The following is a 24,414-nucleotide window of genomic DNA, read 5'->3' on the forward strand; positions in this document are numbered from 1 at the left end:
TCTTTTTTTAAGAGCACCAAACTCAACGGCTGGAGTGTCCATTTTTGTGTGTGTTTTAAACTTTACTTTTGCTTCCACTTGCTGGTTAGTCGCTGAAAGCTACATAGCTAGGTTTTGGTTAAAATGCACCCTGCATTAAACCTGCAAAAGGAATAAATTACACTTTACATGTTTGTCAAAACAGGACCCAAATGCAGAATGGAGGAAGCAGAAATACTGAATGAAAGAAAAAATGTCCAAATAATCCAAACAAAACAAGTACCTAAGGGCAGGCACAATAGCTTGAGGAACACAAAAGAGTATGTGGAAAACAGGTGGGAAGGAAAATAGACAGTCTGATAACTGATAAAGGGACAATGCATACACAGGGTTGTTTGGTGACAGGTGAAAAAAGGTGAGTACAGATGCAACCAATAAGGACGGGCAGACAATTACAAAGGTGTGAAAACAAAAAGGAAGCAAAACAACCACAGATGAAAACAATAAGTCATTACCAAAATAAAATGAAAACTGATTACAAAGAAACCAACACATATGCAAACAGACGGAGGGACAAAGAGCTAAAAGGATGGAAAAGCTATCAAATGTTTATTAGATTACAAACAACAGGAACAAAAATTCAAAGAACAAGAAAGAAACCTAACTCAAGAGATCACCAAAGTGGAAAGATATTTTGACCAGGATATGTTTGTCAATGTGCATATTAAACAAATATGTAGGACTCCTTTCTTGAATTTGTGCAATATCTCTAGAATTAGAAACATCCTGTCTCAGAGTGATTCTGAATAATGAGTTCATGCATTTATTACTTTTAGGCTGGACTACTGTAATCCTAAAAACTCTCTGAAAAGCCTTAAGCTGATTGAAAATCCTGCAGCGACAATATTACCAGGGACAAGAAAGACAGAGCAAAATTCTCCTATACTAGCTTCTCTTCTCTGGCTCCCTTGATCAATCCAGAATGGAATTTAAAATCCTGTTCCTCACATACAAGGTCTTGAATAATAAGGCCCCATCTTATCTTAATGACCCTATATTCCTGTAACACCCCAACAGAGCATTTGGGTCTCAGATTGCACGCCTGTTTGTGGTTCCTAGGGTATTTAAAAGTAAAATGGGAGGCAGAGCCTTCAGCTTTTAGGCCCCTCCTCTGTGGAAACAGCTCCCATTTTGGATTTGGGAGACCTACACTCTCTCTACTTTTTTAGATTAGCCTTAACTAGAAGCATATAGTCAAAGACATATCTTTGACTAAGTGGGAAATGTGTGTCTGTTTGACCCTACAGACACACACAAACCTTAAATCTTCACCTTAAGGTGCGGTATGTTTTAGGAAGACTTGGTTTTTGTCCCCAGAAGGGAGGTGCGTCCCTACAACGACTAAAGGGATTCATGTCCCTACAATGTCAGTAATACAAGTACACCCACACAAATACACGGCTGCCTGTCTGCAACGGTGCTATTTATATTTAAAGAGTGGGTCTTTTAAGTGAACCCAGTGTGGGACACACACACACACACACACACGGTATGTTTTATGAGGACTTGGTTTTTGTCCCCAGAAGGGAGATGCGTCCCTACAACGACTAAAGGGATTCATGTCCCTACAATGTCAGTAATACAAGTACACCCACACAAATACACAGTTGCCTGTCTGCAACGGTGCTATTTATATTTAAAGAGTGGGTCTTTTAAGTGAACCCAGTGTGGGACACACACAGAAAAAGGCACACAGTCTGTCTCTGCAGGCAGGTATTCACTCAAAAAGCTTAACCTCATTCACACTAAAGCTTAACTTTAAAGAGCTACTATTTTAGTATTATATAGGGATTCAGTCCCATGTTGCTTTCTTCATTAAAGAAGCAACGCTGCAGCACTGGCCCTTTTGTGGCTTTTGATCAGTGGAACAAATTAAAGTAAAACCTTCAAGTCTGATTTTACTGCAAATCACTCTGTCTCCATAGTTAAAATGAATTTTGTGACTGTAAATGCAAGCAAGCATAAAAACACAACTCACTGTGGTTGTTTATATTCAATGAATGTCTTCTCATTTGCTTTGGGTTTTACATTTGTGTGGATGTGTGAGGTGGGTAAATGACTCAAGAGAAAAAGAAGAAAAAAGATCAGTCAAATCGATATCTGTAACAGATCGGAGTGCCTTAACACATCTGGACCTGTGGACTGTCTGCAGGGGAAGACTAAGGGTAGAGGGAATACATTAGAGGAGTATTTTGCACTGCCTTATGTTTCCAGGACCTCCCACCCTCCCATCTACTCTCCTTCTCTCCTTTTCTCTCTCCAGCCAAAGGAAAACTCCTCCATGCCCTGCATTCCTCTCACATTCCTGCTCTGGGTTTACCTTCTCCACCTCTCTTTCTGCAGCAACATCATCATCTCCTCCTCCTCCTCTCTTGCCTGTGGCTGTCTGTCTGTTTCCACCTCTTTTCCTTCTTCTTTTTCCTTTCTCTTGGGGTCTCTGTTTCTCTCCTTCTCTTTCATTCCCTCCTCCCTCTTTCTTTACCAGCATGCTCCAGTAGGCCGGTGAAGGCAGGGGGCTCGCCTGAACCCTCCACCCCCAGCAGGGGCCCTCCAGCTCAGCCTGGCTGGCTGGCAGGCTCCCTGGCACACTTCCAGCACACACAAAAACACACGCACACTCACATAGCTTCTTTCTTTCTCTTCTTACTGTCTTCTGTTTATCAGCCTGTCTTTCTTTTTAGAATTCTTCCCTTTTTAATCACTTTTCTTTTTTCCTTTTATCTGGTTACACTTAGCGATGTGTGCTCTGGCTTATTTAGCACTGACTGCCCACAAAGATGACACATTCACTGCATCTTTAATCGATTTCTTGTCCAAGCTCCATTATATACAGCACAGTATATTATCCAGTATAATTAATGTAACTAGATAGATAGATAGATGGAGAAGAGAACTATATATATATATATATATATATATATATATATATATATATATATATATATATATATATATATATATATATATATATAGTCAGGTTCAAAGCTTTGCAATGACCACAGTTTATTCTTTACTAAAGCAAAAATGAAATAGTGCAGGGTATGAAATGTACTCAGAGTATAATTGTAAAAGGTAGCTCTTTTAAGGACATTTTTGTGATCACTTTTTGTGCAAAGTTGCCTTTTACAGACATGTCTTTGCTTTGCACTTTTTTTGCCTCTTTTATCTCTTCGTCTTTTCCATGAGTTGCACCAGAGATGGATAAACCAACAGGATTTTCTTTTACGTATTCCTGTTACCTCCAAATTGGTTTCATATTTTACAATAACCAATAACTCACACCAAAAAATGTTAAAACTAAGGAGCAGAAAGTAGAGATAAATAGAGAGTTAAATATACCCAAAAACTGTACTGAAGTACAGCAACAAAGTATCTGTACTTTGTTACGTCCTATTTCTGGTAATGAGTGACCAGATGTGTGGATGTGAGCAAGTGTGGACTATTGCTGTGAATGTGTGTGTGAATGGGTGGATGATTGTGTATAGTGTAAAGCGCTTTGGGGTACTTAGGACCAAGTAAAGCGCTATACAAATACAGACCATTTACCATTACCATTTATTGCTGTCCATTTTGTGTTTGCAAACAAGCTAAATCAATTAAATCTGCCCACTTTCTATGCCCGCTTTTCACTCGTTCTTTGAGTGTGGCAGAACAGAAGTGTTACAAAGATGAAGCAGATAATGAGCGAGTGAGTGCGCGCGCCCACTATGTGTGTGCATGTGTGTGTGTGTGTGTGTGTGTGTGTGTGTGTGTGTGAGAGAGAGAGAGAGAGAGAGAGAGAGATCCTACATAATTTGGTATTTCCTTTTTAGACAGTGGAGGAAGGGCCAGTGCCCTCGCTCATGCACATGCGCACCACACACAGCTCCTGTTTTAATGACCCCTACATCTGCCTGTAGGCACTATGAGAGAAAACAGCTAGATAGATACATAGATAGATAGATATGCACTGAAGGTCAGAGTTGAGAGTTCATAGTCATGACAAACAAATGCACACACACACGCACACACACACACACACACACGTTTACTTCAGTGTGTGAGTTCAACTGGAGGTTAGACCTTCAGGCTCCACAGCTCAACAAGAGAGAGAAACACGGAGAGAATTCATAGCAGCTGATTCAGCATGGAACTGACTGGTGTGATTATTGTAGACCAGAGGGGACAAACAAGAGGAAATCTTCCAGTTATATAGATAATTTCTAGAGGAACAAAATGAAAATTTAAGGCAGATGGTGGCACAAAGCAATTGGTACTTTAGTGGAATGAAGGAAAGGCAGAAAGAACTGAGAGACTGACAATAACTCTTTTACAACTTAAGCAACAGCTGAAGATGTTACTGTGTCTCCAGACTGTCTCTCGTACAAACACACACTCACAGGGCCCTGACCTTGTTGATGGCAGCTGTCGACAGCACTCTCCGTGCACAGTCCAGAACTACAAATTCCCCCTCAGTGTGTGCACACAATAATCCACAGAAGACATCTTTAAAATGATTCTCTATTTGAGAAGGCCTTATTTCTCTAAGTTTCCACATACTGCAGATTTTCTAGCTAGTTCATACTTTGCCAACTTCAAGTCAAGTAATTTTACCCAACGTGGGGCTTGAACACAATGAGGTTAAGAGCCTCATACTCTTAAACTCAGCCCACACATTCACAGCTAACGTGAATAGTGACACAGACTATGGTGGCATTTTTATCAAAACAAATTATTGACTGAATTATCATTTTTAAGCATGTTTCTATTATTATGTTTAGTGAACACAGCCAAAATTTCACCTTTGTCGCTTTCTTTCAAATCTGCATATTGCTCTGCTTTCTTCGTTTTGCTGCTCATGGTCTTTATGTGTGTGATATGTGCCTAATTCCTGTCATTTGGGATTTATAGGTTACACAAATATACGTGACTGCTACATGGCTTGCGTGCTTGCTTTGCACATTGTTGCGTTTGTACGACATTTGTGTTTGACTTCTCCTTACTCCGATGTGTTAGCCCTTTGACAGACTGGCGACCTGGACAGGTCACATAAAGTATCTTCCAGGTCCAAAAAAACCAAATACCCCCCCCCCCCCCCCCCAAAACCCCCCCCCCCCAAAAAACAAAACACTGGCACTGGAAAAGAAAAACATTCAAAATGTGCAGTCCAAACTACATCAAGCTTTTATACTGTATGTGGTAGATTTTGAGTTAAGAAACTCCCGTATGGTGCTGATAGACACAGATTAGTTTGAGTGGAGAAAAGCGGAGAAATTTTATGTAAAGTAAAAACTATGTTGAGCATAAGTGTAATGTTGGATTTGATTTCATGCCAGATACATATTGTGAGTCCAAATGGTTGATTAAAATCTTTTGATTACAAAATGATCAACATTAAAAATTGGGCTTAAACCCTTGACTATTTTGATGTTGAAAAAAAATCCTGTGTGAATTCCACAGCATGTCTGTTGTCCTGTCTTCCTCCTCTCACCCCAACCGGTTACAGCAGATAGCCGCCCCTCCCTGAGCATGGTTCTTCTGGAGGATTCTTCCTGTTAAAAGGGAGTTTTTCCTTTCCACTGTTGCCAAGTTCTCGCTCATTGAGGGTTGTCCGATTGTTGGGAGGTTTCTCTGTATTATCATAGTTTTGATTTGGCACTATGTAAATAAATTCTGTGCTTAGACACATGATGTAGTTGGACTACCTAAAACACGTGTACATGTCCCAACACTCTTTTGATCAAACTTTGATGACACTGCTACAGAGGAGGATTGGGGTCACTGACAAAAATCTCTTTATGGGTTGTCATTCAAAAAAAGTATTGTAATGTTTTTTAATGTAATGCATTTTATTACTTTCTGAAGAAAGTAATTTGTTACACTATTTGTTACATTGCTTTCCCCTGGCGCCATAACAAGGGCTGGAACTGCGCCATGATTACTTGTTAGAAAACCTTAGGTTACAGTCCCACAAGCTGACACAAATCCCTACTCTAATGATGACACAAGTTCGGTTAGTGTGAAAATAAAGCAATCCCCACTATGTGTCTACTGCAGAAACATGTTCAGGTCCAAATACAGGCTACAATGCTAAAAGCCTGACTGCTCATCACTGCCTTTGTTGCTACTTTAAAATCAGTATCTGGCCTCTGGGCTGGGGTCAGCATACACTCAGCTTTGCAGTCAATCTGTGTTCATGGCTAGCTGTTAGCATCTGTTTGTGCAGATGTTGTTTTTTTGTGCAATAAAAAAAAATAATGTCTACATCTCCACTCCTCAAAAGTTTCAGACTGCTCCACCATTTACCTCCTCCCTGCACACAAACCAAAATCGATGATTATAGCACAACTTCTCTGTATGTATTATTGTAGTGTCTACCTTAAAGCGCCTTGAGGTGAGTGTTGTTGTGATTTAGTGCTGTATAAATAAAACTGAATCAAACTGAACGGAATTTAATTGGATTAAAATTACTGTGATTTCGTATGAATTTGTCATGAATACTGAGTATCGCGAAGATGTTCCCTATAAAACCTTAAAAAATGTAGCACTGCTGGAAAATCAAATAGATAAAGATTTTTTAAAAATCCAAGTATCGGCTCTGCTTATCACTTAGGCTTTGTTACCTTTAAAGTTCACAAGAATAAATAAGCTTTACACGTCATCAACTGAATACAAAGCAACAGAGGGGCAGACTTGTTGGATGCGTTTTTTTCCAATAAACAACATGTGTTAAAAAACTTTAGTGCCAAAAATACTGTCAGGAGCAGGATTGGAACCCACGCCTCCATTTGGAGACCATAAATCCCATGAGTGAGGAAGGACTGCATCCTTGAATCTGGCGCCTTAGACCACTCGGCCATCCTGACACCCACACTGCTGACGGCTCAGCAAAGTCACTGATGATTTAAAACTCAGAGACCCTTAATATGTTTCACAGTCTGTTATAATTAGTCACTGTAAGGAAAGTGACGTGTTTTAGCTTTTTTAGATCAGATCTTTCCATCTGATAGAAGAATGGATGGGGTGCCTGATGAATGCCTGGACAGATGGTCTCGTAAAAAGACAGATAGGTGAAGGATGGATGGATAGATGGATGGAGGATGGAGAAGGGAGGGTGGTTAGGGGAGGGGGGCAGGCGTGTTTGATCCTCCCAGTAGAAATAATCAGCAAAGCCCTGGAGCCCTAAATGTGTGTGCATATATGTGTGTGTGTGTCTCTATATGTGCGCTGTGGGGTTTTCTGGCTGCATGCCAAGACCAGCTCCTACCAAGAGATAGATCAAAGACTGCGCTCTCTCTTTCTTTCTGTCTCTATCTGTCTCTCTTGCTCATATTTCTCACAGTCGTTTCTTCCCCGTCCCTGCTCTGTGCCCTGAAAACACTCCTCTATTTTATACCAGAGGGTAGAAAATTACAACTTTTCCTCTGGAAAAAGAGAAAAAGAAAGTACAGCAATGAAAAGACCAAAGCAATAAAGTGCAATGTGAAGACAAAGAAAGAAAAGGGAAATCGCACAAAAATCCTCACTTTTTTCACTTGGTGTTGGGGTTGAGGTTATCACAGGGTTAAAAGTTTGAACACATTAACACTGACTTTTTTTTTGTTTTAAGGCCTTAATTTCTGCTCTTCTAATTTCTTCTGTTCACACCTAACATCTGCACTACTCCAGAAATCTTTTGGAGACATAAGAGAGAAACTTCTAGAAATGCTGCTGACCCAGTTTTGGTTTGAAAAAACTCACAGATTGGGTTTTAGCCTTTGGGCACAAGCTGAGGCTGTTAGAAAGAAATTACGGGGACACCCTTGTAAACTCCCTGATTCGATTTTGGCAGCCACAAAAATTAAGGCAAGGCTCACACAGTGATGTCCTCCTATTTGTGTACGTACTCCTTTCCAATTCCCATGGCTTCTTCTGTTGAGGTTAAATCTAGCACAGGATTGCTTTGGAAAACGTTACACCCAACACTGCCCATTTTTCAGTAGTGTAGTAATACAGTGCATTGCTGTACTAAATTCAGTAATTACCTTACAGTTACAATTATGGCCTTACTTGAATTCGGTTTGTGTGCAGGGAGGAGGTAAATGGTGGAGCAGTCTGAAACTTTTGAGGAGTGGAGATGTAGACATTATTTTTTTATTGCACAAAAAAACAACATCTGCACAAACAGATGCTAACAGCTAGCCATGAACACAGATTGACTGCAAAGCTGAGTGTATGCTGACCCCAGCCCAGAGGCCAGATACTGATTTTAAAGTAGCAACAAAGGCAGTGATGAGCAGTCAGGCTTTTAGCATTGTAGCCTGTATTTGGACCTGAACATGTTTCTGCAGTAGACACATAGTGGGGATTGATTTATTTTCACACTAACAGAACGTGTGTCATCATTAGAGTAGGGATTTGTGTCAGCTTGTGGGACTGTAACCTAAGGTTTTCTAACTAGTAATCATGGCGCAGTTCCAGCCCTTGATATGGCGCCAGGGGAAAGCAATGTAACAAATAGTGTAACAAATTACTTTCTTCAGAAAGTAACATAATCCATTACATAATAAAATGTTACAAGTACTTTTTTTGAATGACAACCCATAAAGAGATTTTTGTCAGTGACCCCAATCCTCTTCTGTAGCAGTGTCATCAAAGTTTGATCAAAAGAGTGTTGGGACATGTACACGTGTTTTAGTTTTTTGTAAAAGTCCAACTTCATCTTCTGCCTAAGCATAGCGCCAAATCAAAACAAAAGATAAAGACCCTATGATAATACAGAGAAAACCCCCAGAATCGAATCAATCCTCAATGAGCAAGAACTTGGCAACAGTGGAAAGGAAAAACTCCCTTTTAACAGGAAGAATCCTCCAGAAGAACCATGCTCAGGGAGGGGCGGCCAGCTGCCATGACCAGTTGGTCATGTAATAACTAATGATTAATTAAATTACATTTAAAGACATGTCTGGTGTTACCTTTTCCTTACTCACAGTACTTGATGTTCGTCTTCTCAAGCATTTTCTATGTGCAACTAATGCTATGCTATCTTGTTTACATCAGCCATGAATATTTTTGCAGCTGAGCCGAATACTTGTCTGGGTGGAGAGTGCCAAAGTTTTTAAATAAAAACATCTTAGTTTGTAGGGATTATGGCTAGGACAGGGGTCTTCAAACCTTTTCTGGCATGCCCCACTTTATATTTTCCCACAATTTTATCAAGCGTTAACAATAAATCAGGATGCAGATAATCTTACTGATGACCCATCTAATTTTAGGGTTTTGTTTTAGTCATGTGTAAAATTGGCAAATCTTCAGACACCAGAAGATGTTTAATTTCAAAAGAAGTTCCATCCTTCATTTTTCTTGTTAAAAACCTTTACATTTAGGAGTTCTAAATAGGTGACATTTTTATAAAAAGATCTTGACATGAACCACACTCAAACCTTAACCCAACTCTAGATGGGTCACCAGACACCTGGTGGTTGCTAAGAGGTTAATTATGAGTGATGCAAATATCAGGGCACCGGCATTCATGCAACTCAGTTTCATGCCACATTTTTCCCCCTTATCCAACCTGCGGTGGCTTAATGAACACATTTTATAGGTTAAATTGTATGAGATCCGTTCAAAGCCCTTGCAGAAACGACTCCCATGCTATTAGAAAACGTGGTTTTTAAAATCATCAGCCAAGCAGAGGATCTTCAAAACTAATAATGAAGCATTAAAGCTCTAAAATGTAACATAATAACATCTTTTATTTCACAGCTTGCAATGACATTCACAGTAATCATCGGCACGCTTGAATATTCTCCTGGATATTGTTCGCTTTGCAGTGTTATTGATCAGGGAACTGAGGCTCATTTGCACTCTGCATATGCCGTTCTGCATAACAAAATCCCCTAAACGTCTAAAGATGTAAATGTAATTGTGAAGATAATGTATTTTTGCTATCGAGCATGCTGCACTGCGTGAACTGCACTGTGTCATTAAACCAACACGTACTAACCCTTCGCAAACAAGAGCTAAACTTTCCCTCCTCCTGTTTCTCCTTCTCTTCTACGTGTCTTTTCATGCAGCTTGCAGATTGGGTCATGTTTTTTCTTTTTTTTTCTGCCATACTTAAGCAATATGCAAATAGAAACTCAGAGCCTCTCACAAAATCCCAATCACTCCCTTTCTGACCCTTTTCCGTTTTTCCCTTCTTTTTTTTTAAAGGCAACCCGCCATCACTCATCTTCTCTCTCGTCCAATGCCTTTTTAGCTTTGTCGCTCAGACCATCTCTCTTTCTCTCGCTCCCTGTCCCTGCATCCCTTTTCCTCCTGTCACCCCCCCATCTCCCCTTCTTTCCATCCACAATCTATCCTTTCCAATCTTCCCTTTTCCCCCTCTCTCTATCATGTTTCCCCCCCTCACACACTCACACTCTCTTCCTCTACCAGTAGTCATTCTACTTATAGCCTCGCCATAAATCAAGCTGTCATTCTCCGTCATGCTCGCTGCATCTCACTGGGGCTCATGGCACATGCACACACACATGCACGCACGAACACACACACATAAAAGGGATAGCAGCCCACACATACACAAGCTCAAATGCAAGAATATACATATAGACCAGTATTATGCAGATAACACACATGCGCTGCAAGTGTATAGGCGATACTGATTACAATAAAAAATACACACACACAAACACTTCCTTTTTTAATGTGACACAAACATACAGTTTTTGCACAAACTCCAGTGTCCAAAAAACGAGCTGACATGCAGGATATCACACAAACACACACACACAAAAAAACACAAATACACACACACGGAGCAGTTGAAACTGTCCCAAGATCTCAGGGCCCAACCACCACCTTAAATTCTTCCCTCCTCTTTACCGGTTCACGTCTCTGTACTGCTCACCTGTCTCTTAGGCTGAACTAAAAATACATATACAAATTTTTACAAAAACTTCATGATTTTCATATATTAAGTAGTCGTAATCGTAAGCTAATTTCACACACACACACACACACACACACACACGCAGTGCAGGCCTAAACTTTTCAGGACTTTCCCGACAGAGGTGCAGGTGCAAATGCAAATGTCTGACGCAGCCACACTGGACATTGGTGTAATTAGGAAAGCTCGGTTAGACTTTGACATAAAGTAACATGAAAACACAGGTGTCGCCAATGACATTAATGTAGGTTCTGTTCGTTAGGTGCAGAGCCTCAGTTAGCATCATTAGTATCACCTGTGTTTACATGTCAAAATGACTGCGAGGAAAAAAGGTCTATTAGCATGGTGGGTGGCAGGAGCCAGTGTTTACCCCATTTCCCCTGAAAGTTACAGAAACCAAAGGAAGTAAAGGGCAGCTCACTCTAAGGCTGAATCTCGGTTTGAAAATTGCTGGGAAAAAAACACGATAATGTAAATACGCAAGTCTACAAAACACATGTCCAGTCTTTTTCAGACTCATTAATACCTTTCTTCGATTATTCCTTTTCATGTACCCAGACTTTCTCTCGATACGTGTCCGGAAACACACTTTTAATAATCACACTTCCCCTTTGGCTGTTATTCAGACAGAAATTTGGATATTATTTGAAACAAGCAATAACAGCAGCATGTAAATGTATTGTGCTGAAGATATATTTGCTCTTTTTAAAACCACAGACCATCAGCTTATTTCCTCCTGTCCTTCCGTGACCAAAGCAAGAGCCTCATAAAGACCCCTAGGAGTTTGAGGATTTCATGGGGCTTTGTGTTTGACTGTGTGTGTGTGTAAGATACATGTGGAATTCAAGGTCATGTAATCCCATGGCCTTCACTGTTATTGACACATACAGCACATTCTATGACCTGGACTGGCCTTGCATGCATACACAATCTTTAGACATTAAAAACATTCATACTGATACTTTGTGGGTAGTCGACAACTTATACATAATAATTCTTTATCTGGTGATATTGGATATTGTGCCTATTGGTAGTAAAAACATTTAAAAACCTGCCTGTGTAATTAATAAGCTAAAGCCACTGGCATACCAGACACACAGAAGGGGTCCTTTTGCATCTGTATCTGTACCTGGGTGCAACGTTAGCAACTCAGCACATCAGGTGGGATGCCTCCTTTCTTTTTTTTCTTTTTTTTTATGAGTAACCTATTATCTTATTAATAAATCCTACTACTAAGAGAACTACTGACCAATCACATTTGAGCAGGCTGCTTGCAGCAAACACATTTGCCAAAATTCAGTTTGAATCCCTTTGGCTGTGGTCACTGATTTATTATTTTTCCATTAGATTTGAGTTGTCCAAGGTTGCTGTGGGCTCTCCCATGATGCACTGAGCCTCTGTCCTCTGTTCCCTTTTTCTACAGTTTCATATAACTATTGCCTTTCCCCCCCAAACTGGTCAAGGAAGATGAGCTTGAGCATCCCTAACCGTGTCACACAAATTAATTAAAATTTTGAAGCTTCTCTCATATTGCAACTCAAATATTTTGCTTCGACCCAGACGTGGATCAGGGTGCTTTATTTTCACGTTCACAGGCAAACTACAGGGTGGTACAGCCCAGCGTCTAGCATCAGACTCAAATGCACTGTGATAAGCAAACGACAGGTCAATCAATCAATAAACACATGTGTTAAAATGTACTAATGTATGCAAAATCTGTGCTTCAGATAGCTTCCTTTGTCTAATAATACCCAGCAGTAACTAGAGATCTAGTGCCAGCAACGAGTTGTAACTCACAGACACAAATGCAAAGATATAGATTTCCAAGGTCGCATTTCAGACATTCACTACAGTATCTTATACAAGTCCCCCACTCTTTCTCTATGCGCTCCGCTGCTCTCCTCTTCCTCCTCTTCTGCATTCTTCTCTCCTCCTCCCTCCATCTCTTGCCACTGTCTTTCACACAAACCACACACACACACTCACACACACACATAGTCTCTGGAGACATGTCCGTTGCTCTGACCTATCTCTCCTGGGAGTGCTGGCTGTCTGCCCGGCTCTCTTTTTTCTCTCTTGCTTCACACATTCTCCCTCCCTGCATCTTTCCTCCTCCTCTCTCTGTGTCTCTCTGTCTATTGATCTATCTGTTTTTCTAATCTCCTTTTGTCTTCCCCATCTCTAATCCTCTCCTCTGTTGCATGTCTCCCCTGCTATTGCATCCTCTTATCTCTTTATCCTTTCTCAGCCCGATTCTGCACTTCTACTTTTCTACCCTCTTTTTCACCCTCTCCTCCTTTAAAATCCGCTCCTTGCGTCTCTTTTCTCGCAATGCTTCTCCTTTACACATTCTCTGCTCCTATTGCTTTCTAGGCTTACAGGGTGCCAGTGTGGCTGCGGGGCTCAGCCCGGAGCTCTCTGCCCTGCTCGTGCTGCTTCCTGGGCACCGTGCCCACAGAATAGTTAGGCAGGACTGAAGGAGAGCTGGAGGGGTGCGCATGTGTGCGTTTGTATGTATCGAATGATGTGGATAGGGGGAGGGGTGGGACAGAGAAAGTGGATAGGGAAGAAAGATTGAAAAGAAAGGAGGAGGGGAGTTGTTGACAGGCAGAGAAAGAAAAAAGAGGCAATGACAGAGAAAGAAGAAATGATTTTTGATGAGTCACACTTTGCTAGCTGGAGTTTACTGTGCAGCACTCGGCGTATGTTCAACAGAAAAATGTGAGTGTGTGTGTGTGTGTGTGTGTGTGTGTGTGTGTGTGTGTGTGTGTTTTTCAAACGACAGTAAAATTTTTAACTATATTTAAATAGAATCACTCTGCATTTATTACAACACATCTCAAATTTGTATCTACAGTCTTTTTTTGTTAATTGGTTAATTTAGTCAGAAATACTTTGATTTCTTCAGCAAATTCAGCAAACACCAAGAAAATCTAGTGATGTAAGCGAGGAGATTCAGTTAACTGTCTCAGAACTGCTGCAATTACAGTTTGTGGGTATTGTCAAATTTTTTGGAGTGACTATTACTTGAAAAAAACTCATAAATGAGCAAAATATTCCGATCCCAAGGAGTCACATGCTGCTGTTCTGTCAGATGCGGCCATGATGCACTTGCTACTGCAATATTGCACACCTAGAAAGGATGGTCCACTTTTAAAGAGATATGAAGTCCATACTGGGAGGCTAGCAGCCTAAGCAGAGAAGCCCAGACCTCCCTCTCCCCAGCCACCTCCTCCAGCTTGTCCAGGGAAACACCAAGGCGTTCCCAAAATAGCTTAGAGATATAATCTCACCATCGTGTCCTGGGTCTGCCGCAAGACCTGCTCCCCAGAAGGGCATGCCAGGAACACCTTACCCTAGAAGCCCCCGGAGACATCCCAGTCTGAGGCCTGAACTACCTAGAGTTGCACCTTGTACAGCCCGGCTAGCTCAGTCGGTAGAGCATGAGACTCTTAATCTCAGGGTCGTGGGTTCGAGCCCCACGTTGGGCGCATCTGTTTTAGAACAAAATTAATTTGAGTTGGACCATATCACCACTATCACCCCCATCCCTTGTATCCTCACAACAACCCCGTCATTGGCATTAATGCCCTTTGCTAATATATCACTAGCCAATCATGTCCAAGCTATCTCAGCTTTGCCTCTTCTCATTTTGATGCTGTGGGGGCAGCACTACCGCTTTCATCAGTTGGTTCCTATCAATGTGGAGATATAGTGGCCTATTAGTCCTCACCCTGTCTCTAAGGGAGTGGGCAGCCACCCTTTGGGGAAAGCTCATTTCTGCCACTTGTATCTGAGATTTTGTTCTGTCTCTCACTCCCGACCGTGTAACCATAGGTGTGGGTTTGTGATGAAGCCAACAGAACCACATCATCTGCAAAGAGCAGAGATAAAATCCTGAGGTTTCTGCCACCTTTGGCTTTGCCTAGAAATGTAAAGATTATGAACAGAATTGGTGACAAAGGGTAGCCCTGGAACCCTCCAACAGCCAGGCAACGATTGTACAGATACCAAAAACAATTATTGCTCAATTTCATATTGTTTACAAAAGGAAAAGTCAGGAGATTTTACACACGTATCAGGAAAATTTACAGAAAATGTACAGGATTTATGGATTTCATACATGGGGGGGGAGCAAAATGGGCAAATTGCTATGGAGGAAACCAACTCCTGTGTTTGATGCCGATATATGACATTTGGTACACACATGTAACATCCTGAGATATACAAAAAAATCCTCTTGAGGCCATGCCCTAAACCCATCATACTGTCAATTTCAATCCAGCATTTAACAATTCTGGGTTTTCTACTTTAACAAACTCCTGCTAGACATGAAGTTTGACTTTTTTACTTACCTTCTACTTCTGCTTTTACTTGCTTGTTAGGTTTGGATCCCAACACCTTTTAGGTATTTGTGAGACTCCAGCAACTCTGACAACACTGCAGTATTTCATGCTCTGGCATGAGAGTGGGCTGAAATAACTGCTACCAAATTAAAGTGGGGGAAACATGCAGTGCTGTTAATTTAACTTCTATTGCACACATTTGGAATGTTATCAGCGTGCTGAATAACCAGTTGCTATATCAGCTGCCATCAGTCCCATTCATATAGTCTGTAGATGGCTCCTCCACTTGCAAATAAGTAGTTATCACCTCATTCAGCGGTGGTTGTTCTGTGGATAAAATAGGTACTTCCAGGTTAAAATAGCAACACAATTCTAATTTTTGGACGCTGGACAATCACACATTGGTTCAAGATCCATTTTATTCACATTCTATTTTATCACATTAAGTTGTTTACTTTTGTTTTCAGATGCTATTAAGATGAAGAAATAGCGACTTTTAGTGTTAAAATAAATGCCTTTACCACGTGAAGCATGCAAGCAGGCTTACAACATTTACCATCTCCTACATAAGCACTGCTGTTCCAACTGAGCTGGCAATGTGTATGGGACTGATAACAACTGATAATGGGCATTCTGTCAGGATGTGCTGCGGAGGACCCAAATGGAGGACAAGGAGAGACTGAATACTGAACAAAAGCAAACCTTTATTGTGGCTGAAGAAATTTCCCAAAACACATAAAGGAAGAAAGAGGGAAAAACAAAGAATCCACACTGGAAAAACACAGAAACTCACAGAGTGGACAGCACAGCAGGGGATCTCTCTGATTAGGGATGAGCTATGAGTAGGTGGGGAAAACAATGCAAAGGCGGAAACTGTGAAGAAAACAGGAGGGAAGACAAGGAGCAAAAAACTGCAATGATAGAGACGAGAAACACTGGGGATAAAATGCTACTGAATTTGTAACCGCTCCAGTTTAGTTGTCTATGTTCATGTTCAGACACAGCTCAAGCACACAGCCCGGCTAGCTCAGTCGGCAGAGCATGAGACTCTTAATCTCAGGGTCGTGGGTTTGAGCCCCATGTTGGGCGAGCTATTTTAAGCACAAAAAGTTAGAGCTCACTGTCATCGCACTTTATCCCTCTTTCCCTTACATTCTCATAAAATCCCTTTGTCATCCAAGATGGCCAATCTACCTGCAGAGAAAGGTGTGGCACGACCAGTCTGTGAGCCCTTTCTGTCAGAGAAGAGTTAAGTAGAGCTGAAGTGAAATTCAGTGTTAAAAACAATACAAAGCGTTCACTGCAGCCAGTCTTCGCTTTTCGTACTGAATTGTGGGGTTTTTTTTTCAATGTTTGTAGTTCAATAGAACAACAACAAAATCAAAACAGAAGCCATAACTCATGAGATTTAAAAAAACAGGACCATGAAAATTTGAAGACAATTCAGAGGAACTGGCAGGCAGACCGCAGGTGGATGAAGTAAAAAAGAAATCATATGAGAGAAGGACATTTTTTGTTTCATCCAAGGGCTCTGGACCTCTGTGTTTAACCTCCCTTCTACAGATATAACCAATAATTTAATCGTTTTGATGTTTGATTGTAAATGTAGCGCTCCTGATGACTACACTACATCAGATTTAAATGTCCATAGTGACATTACATAATAAGGAAAGGCTTTGATAAACAGTAACCAAACTTACAGGCTGAACATCGGCCAGAAACACCTTCTACCTTTGTTTTGGGCTCCTTAAACTTGACTGATCTTATTTCCTGTTTGATGTGCATTCTGTATGGGCGACTGCACTTAAATTGATGCTAATGGCGAGAGACTGAATGACAGAGAGAGCATCACCACACCTGTAACCAGCTGCATGCAGAGAAATGCAATTCCCCTGCTGGTCACTAATGGTACGGCCCTGCTGGAGTGGAAGCAAATGGCCTGGACCCAACCACGCATGATGGGAATGAAGAAGGGGAGGAGGATACTGGTCAGGCAGTGGTAGAGTGAAAGAGAGGAAGATGTAGTAAAGAAAGGTTGTAGGAAGAATAGCTGCGATTTGCGATTTTTATTTGATCAAAGTGACCAGGACAAAAAGGAAATCCACAGAGGATGATGGGCAAGCGAGTGGGGGAGGATTCACACCAGCGCTTAAAATGTCGCCTTCAACTGCCATCTCTTCGTAGCACTGATTATCTCCTCCATCTCCTGTCCTCGCATTCCTATCTCCCTCAGTTTTCCTCCTGCTGTATCCTTTCATCTCCCCCTTTAACCTCTCACCCCTGCCCGAGCCTCCCTCTCTTCTGCTCTGTTAGGTGTCCAGTATCTCAGAGAGGAGCCCCAGTGATGCAGTGCCCTCTGTCTGCGTTCACCGTTACTGCAGCAGCAGCTCGTTCGAAAACTTCAGCCTCTGTAAACCCGCAGCAAGTCCTCTGACGGTGAACATTTGAGTGCTGTGGATTTAGAGCGTTGTGATTTATGGCAGCTGTGGCTCGTAAAGCCACATAAAAAACAATTATGAAGCGAAACAGCGCCATAAAATTGTGATAAACTTCAGATGTTACAGACAAGAAAGCAACTTGTGACAGTGTAAAACGTGATGAATGACCGTTTAGCAAGAGGCTGCTTCATATAAAGGCATTTTTTAAGCCGAGGTCCTGCTGTCACTGCACCACGACACGACGGACCCCTGAACATTAACTGAAGGTGATGACAAACACAATTCTGATCTCGATTCAGGCAGCATGTGCGCCTGACAGACGATGCGGCAGCTCAGCAGTGGCAGATGCTGATGTGAAATATATGCTGCCGGATGTGTTAAAATATGCAGGATAAAAAAATTCAGGGGCTAAGTGTTTTAACCCTTTATGCCCGAAGATTAGCAGGGTTTAAAAGGTTTGTGAGCTGCTGCCCAAAACAGCCACTGCCAACAGCTTTATGAAGCAGTGCTAGGATATCGTTACTGTTTCATTGCAGTTTGTTAATGCACTCCAAAGTACAGTCACTAAATTGTCTTTTTTAACAAAGCGTTTGCAGAGATTGCTTTGTCTCGATTTTCATTTAAAGGATAATGCAAACTCTTTTTTTTTTTCTCTTTTCATTAAATATCTCATTAAAGAAATGGATTAAACAGTGACAGTGTTTTAATTTTAGCATTGTGAAATGATGTTGGTGCACAATTTACTCAATTAACTGCAGGCCCTGGCCTCTGTTGATGTTCAGTGCGGGGTATAAAGCAGCCCGGAGTCATAAAACCTCAAAGAAAGTGGACAAACATAGGTGAAACAGTCTCCTCGTTATCCAGAAAGCTCATTTGGGAAAGAGTCAGTGTCCTCTTTCTTTTTTCTTTTTTTTTTATAACGCAATGCAGTGCTCTGCTCCTGTCTGTCCAGTCTACAAAACCTCAGCAACAATCACTTCCTAATAAATCACTTCAGCCAATCAGTGATGGATGTGTTTTTGAAAAACAAAAATTGCGCACGTATTTGTGTGTAAATCAATGTCGTGTGCTCGCTCTGTGATTTTTCCCCCTCCCACCAGACAATGCACTAATGTTTTGTTGATCCTTCTGCACACACACACACACACACACACTGCAGGCAAGAGTGTACGATAAACACAAGGAGGATGCTCAGAGGAGAGAGACTGGGAAAAAAGAAAATAAAGGAATTCTTGAAGAAAAAGGTAGAAAGAGGGAACAAAACAAAGATTCACGACTAAAATGACATTTCTTTCTTTTTTGTTTTGACATCAGAAACAAGATAGTGGGAATAAATTTCTGATTTAATCCCCCGCCCCTCGCCCTCGTCCCATGAGTGTGTGTGGGTGTGCTGACAGATTTGGTATTGCCTCAGTTCAGAGATTGGCTACAGAAAAACACACTCTGTAATTATCTAGAAAGAACACCTGGGCACAGGGAATCTCATTATATTGTAACCACTCCTCCAACACACACACACGGAAGAAAATACACAACAGAGTGAAAAGAGACCAAAAAATAAAGGATGATTTTTTGCATAAAACAGAAAATCAAAAGACAAGATGAAAAATAGCAAGAATTCAAAAACACCTAAACTACATACACGGAGAGTGAGGAGCCTTTCTAGTTGTAAGAGCTTGAAACTCACTGTTGTGAGACTTTGTGGATCATACGCCGGCGTTTTATTATGCGGTAAGACTCACAAACAAGTGAAACCCGGCGATGGTGAAGGGATCATTTGAATTCATCTGTTGCCATTTCTCTAGCTGACTTTCTTTATTCCACGCGGTTTATATATTTTTTACAATTCTGCAAAGCACAAAGAAAACCGCAGTGACTGCAAAGTGATCCAAATCCGTGATGCATAAAACACAGCGCTGCAATTATTAAGTCATACAACACTCTTGTGTTCTCATTTTTATTCCCTTCATGTTTCCTTTGATGTGCTGCAGTAGCAGATCTTCACCAGTAAGAGGCAGAGTTTCCTCTCATCTGACTGACTAAACCTCACTCATTACCATCACTCTTTCTTTCTCTTCATCTGGACTTGTGCTTTCCTCTGCCCTTTCTTTCATCCATCTCCCTTTACATCCATCAGAAACAGTGCTCATTATCAATTTTATGAAAATGTTTTGCATTTGCTGTAAAGCAGCTCGCATCCTCCAAATGGGAGTCAAGTCGGGGGGTGTGCGTGTTTGTGTGTGTGCAAAGGAAAACCCTGCTGATGTGAACAGATGCATTCATTGCTGTGTTTTGACAGGCTGACAGCGGCCAGAGTGAGATGACCAAAAAGGGTCAACAAACAAGCGACGCACCAGACACACACACATACACACACGCGAACTGTGTCCGGTCATCTAAGGTAACGTGGCCAAAAAAATAGATCAGTGTGAAAAACTTGATTTTTTAAACATCTTAATGACACAACAAGGGGCATATCAAACCTCTAAGCAAGTTTCTTCTAAGAGAGTTTATTAAACACTTCCATCAGAATAAAAAGTTCCAAGCCAATTAAGGACAGGGCGATTTATACCTTTTCAGAAACTGATCAAACAAAACTTATCATTAAACAACTGGACTAGATCACCCTTACTGTAGTGCTTGAGATATTGTGTGTATCTTTTGGATCTCATCTGAGACCCTAACCTAGCTTGGCTAGCTCAATCGGTAGAGCATGAGACTCTTAATCTCAGGGTCGTGGGTTCAAGCCCCAAGTTGGGCGCAAGATTTTAGAACACAACACCCCCTGCACATGTCCACGCCATCTAACCCTCTAACTTTTCCACTACTGCCTTCACTCAGTTTCAAACGTTTTCCATTCAATTGGGTACCACCTGATGTGCATGGTTATAGCGCCGCAGCCAAAAGTGATGTCATATGTATGCCACAGACACAACACAACAATGGAAGATGTCACAACGATGGTATTCCTGCGGCTTTTTGTCAGACTTAGGGACCATGGTGCTTGTTTTTATGTGGCCATTTTGCCATTGCTGGGCTTCAAAAATGGTGGTTTTGACTTTTGTGAAGGAGCATCTCTTATGACTCATCGAGTGACGCCACTGACTAACCAATCGGTGGCATGCAGTCTCTTGACAAAGCATTTTCTTCACTATCACTCTTGCTGCTATCCTTCTATTCAATTCAGTTTTAATGGTCTAGCACCAAATCACAAAAACAACAGACCATGGGGGCTTTATATTGTAATGTAAGGTCATTTTATGTAAGGTAAAGACCCTACAATAATACAGAGAAAATGACAACAATCAGATGACTCCCTAAGAGCAAGCACTTTGGTGACAGCGGCAAGGAAAAACTCCCTACTATTAGCTGGTGCTACAGCCCGGCTAGCTCAGTCGGTAGAGCATGAGACTCTTAATCTCAGGGTCGTGGGTTCGAGCCCCACGTTGGGCGTGAATGTTTTTAGAGTAGACTTCAAATAATTGAAAAACAGTATTAAGTGAGAATGATGGGCCGTCCACACAACAGACATTTGGTTCTAAGAATGAGAATGAGAAAGAGTCCAGCAGTAATGATGTATTACAGTAGAAGACTGCCATAATAATAAAGAGCAGAACTAACTGCAATGCCCTTTTATAAGCAAAAGTTAATATAAATCAATTAAGAGGTGAAAGAGTTCAAACAACTATTACTAAGTCAAACTGGTCTTGGATAGAGTCCTATGGTTAATGCTCAGTCCTATCACTATCCACACATGCTGACGGACATTTTTTTAACAGTACATTGACATATTTTTTAATTAAAAATGGGAATAGGGAAACTGCTCTGCCTCATGAGTGTGACAGTCTTAATCTTCGTCGTACATTTTTTGACAAAAATAGAAAACGCCTTCATTAGGGTTTCAGCCAAAATAGTACTGAATCACTATTCAGTCAAAGAAGTACTGAGGCACACGAAGACGAAGAGAACAAACAAAGAGGAAACTAGGAAAGCGGGACAGAGTTAAAACGAAATGAGAACAGACCTACTGTAGTGAGCATGTGCTAAATAAAATGCTTGTTTGAGTTTTTGTTTGTGTATTGTCTATATCCTGCGCATATGTGTGTGACTGGCTTTCAACCTCAGTGCAGGTGTGTTGCTGATAGTTTTATCAGTGCTGGATCAGGGCAACTGAGAAGAAGGGAAAATGAAAATTTTGCTGTTTAGATTTACTGTATGTGCTGTAACACAGTTTTATTTCAAGAAACTTGCTCAGGTGTGCAGACTGCAGGTCCAAACTGAGGGCAGGGTAATGTTTCCAACACTGATGTCTTGATGTATTTTCAATTAAACTAACACTGATAATTCTCAGTTACACAGAACTATAAAATACACAGTTTCACAGTCAGTTTAAACTTTTGTGCATTTAATTTGGACATGAAAAAACTACAAATATATGAAGGTGAAATTGGTCAGTTTAAAGTGAAGATAAAGGAGACAACTTCTGGTTTCCTGTTTCCAGTACAGCAACCAGTCACGACAACCATACACAGGCATTAAACATCATCAACTGGACTTAGACATTTGAGTGTCCCAAAGAACAATATGCTTGTAACAGTACATCAATCGATCAAAGCACCCACGCCCTGATTTTAAGCTGCAACATCATCAAAATAGGTGAATTTTAAACAAATTCTCCCATCACACGGTTATTATGAAGGGGGGAATTAGCTAATTCTTTGTACTAGGCTGTAAAAATGCTATTTTCACAAGGTGTTCATGTTAACTGTGGAGTTTATGGGCACTGGCTCACTTTTGGAGCCTGCCTCAAGTGGCTATAAGAGGAAATGCAGTTTGTGCCACATCTGAGTTGCCTTCATTTTTTGACCGCAAGTTGAAGTCTCTTCAAAAGTGAAATAAACTGATAATTAATACTAAGAGCTATAGTCTATACTCATAGTTGGCTCATCATAAATTCTATTGTCGTGGGTTGAAAGCATGTGAATCTATGGTGAGGAGAGACATTTTCTCCTTTTCCTAGTTAGTTAAGACACAACAGTGCTCAGTAGCTGCAGCTCCTCTGGTGTTGTGTGTCTTGTGGCGGCATGGTGTGCGTCTCTCTCCGTTGTACCAGCCGCCGGATTTATAAAATGGTTTCAGGCCCTGTCAAGTGCCCAATAAACCACTTTTACTATTAGTGTAGGACACAGCTAGCATACAGCTGCTGACCACTGCTACCACTGACCATACACATCCGCATACGCTGACACACTGAGGCTGACATGCTCACACACATGTACGAGCGCACAGACAAGCGGGGCCAGTCACATACTTGCTGGTCAGACACATTTTTAGGGCTGCTGGAGTCGGGATCAGAGCCAAGCTCTAACCCCATCTCACTCCACCCTGTTGCCCCCAATGACATCATGTCATATCCTGAACCGCCGACTCATAAGGGCCAAACACACACACACACACACACACACACACACTCACACTGCCTTCACCTTGTAGTACAGAACTTTTTGGAGCATCAGCCTTATTAAAAACTACAGCATTAATAAGTAATTTTTAAAACACTGTACCGCAGTGCAAACGATGCATGTAGCCACTGTAAGGTCCTCCTGTCCTGTTTTGAAAGTTTTCTCACCGTCACCATTTTAATTTTCTGTACGATATGACCTGAAACTAGTGCTTGAGGGCGCAAAGACATCAGGAAATTACTCACTGAGGTCACAGATAAATGGCTGTTTTTCAATGGTCTTTTTGCAAGCACAGAGTCGCCCCCTGGTGTCCAATAAACAGAATGTAGGCTTCACTAAACAGACCTAGAAGTTGCGCGTCTTTTATGCTTTTTTTTTTTTCCATACATGAGCACATCGCATGACCGATATCATGCAATGTGTTCATGCGAATATCATATTACAATCAGTCACAGCATGTCTGTGCGACATACATGCAGCCCGGCTAGCTCAGTCGGTAGAGCATGAGACTCTTAATCTCAGGGTCGTGGGTTCGAGCCCCACGTTGGGCGCAAGATTTTTCTCGAGTCATTGGAGAAAAATGTACTTCCGTGAGATCATGTGCACACAGCTAATGCTGAAAATCATGCTAATCTGCATTTCACACCTCTCATAAATGAGGAATTTTGGGATGACAAAATAGTTTTTGCTAATATTTTATAGGGTATTTATTTTACAATACGAGGCAACTTTGTTTAAAAAAAAAAAAAACGTGTCGCTCGGTTCGCGACACAATCAGTTTTTAAATTTTAAAAGAGTAAGTTGCAAACCTCTTCACTGAAAACAAAAATACATCAGGGGAGGACTGGAGGGTTACACACTGAGAAGAATTCCAAAGATTCAATACAGCCAATCAGAAATAAGAGTTTAAAACAGCAGCTCTTCAGCTAGAGAGCTGAAGAGGCCATCCTCTTCAAACTGACCACCATCGGTGTGTGAGAGAGAGTCCAACTTAGTCATTAGTGCTCCTGGAAGCTGAAATACACACACGTGTGTCACGTAACGCACTGAGTGCAGACAATCCATTCAAAAACTTAAACTTGATTATTTTCACTTTAGATGAATCGCATGTTTGAACAGCCACTTTAATGAAATATTCCCAATTCCTATTCCTCATTCCCAAATCTACTGCTTCTGAACACGTGGGACACACACAAACACACACAGACCTTCTTGAATGA

The 24,414-nt window shown here is 41.2% G+C and overlaps 1 protein-coding gene and 5 non-coding genes across 6 annotated transcripts in view; 5 read left to right on the forward strand and 1 right to left on the reverse strand.

Annotated features, from left to right (window-relative positions):
• The window catches only part of wnt5b (wingless-type MMTV integration site family, member 5b), an 87,608-nt gene that overhangs the window by 60,205 nt on the left and 2,989 nt on the right, over positions 1 to 24,414 (reverse strand). The window lies entirely within an intron of this gene.
• trnak-cuu (transfer RNA lysine (anticodon CUU)) lies at positions 14,367 to 14,439 on the forward strand. Its single transcript has one exon. It is a non-coding gene; the product is annotated as a tRNA-Lys (tRNA).
• trnak-cuu (transfer RNA lysine (anticodon CUU)) lies at positions 16,311 to 16,383 on the forward strand. Its single transcript has one exon. It is a non-coding gene; the product is annotated as a tRNA-Lys (tRNA).
• On the forward strand, positions 20,421 to 20,493 carry trnak-cuu (transfer RNA lysine (anticodon CUU)). The gene has a single exon. It is a non-coding gene; the product is annotated as a tRNA-Lys (tRNA).
• Positions 21,113 to 21,185, forward strand: trnak-cuu (transfer RNA lysine (anticodon CUU)). The gene has a single exon. It is a non-coding gene; the product is annotated as a tRNA-Lys (tRNA).
• Positions 23,673 to 23,745, forward strand: trnak-cuu (transfer RNA lysine (anticodon CUU)). The gene has a single exon. It is a non-coding gene; the product is annotated as a tRNA-Lys (tRNA).

The sequence above is a fragment of the Perissodus microlepis genome, chromosome 17 (assembly GCF_051167445.1).
Source record: "Perissodus microlepis isolate ML-2025 ecotype Zambia chromosome 17, ASM5116744v1, whole genome shotgun sequence".
Taxonomy (NCBI): Eukaryota; Metazoa; Chordata; class Actinopteri; order Cichliformes; family Cichlidae; genus Perissodus; species Perissodus microlepis.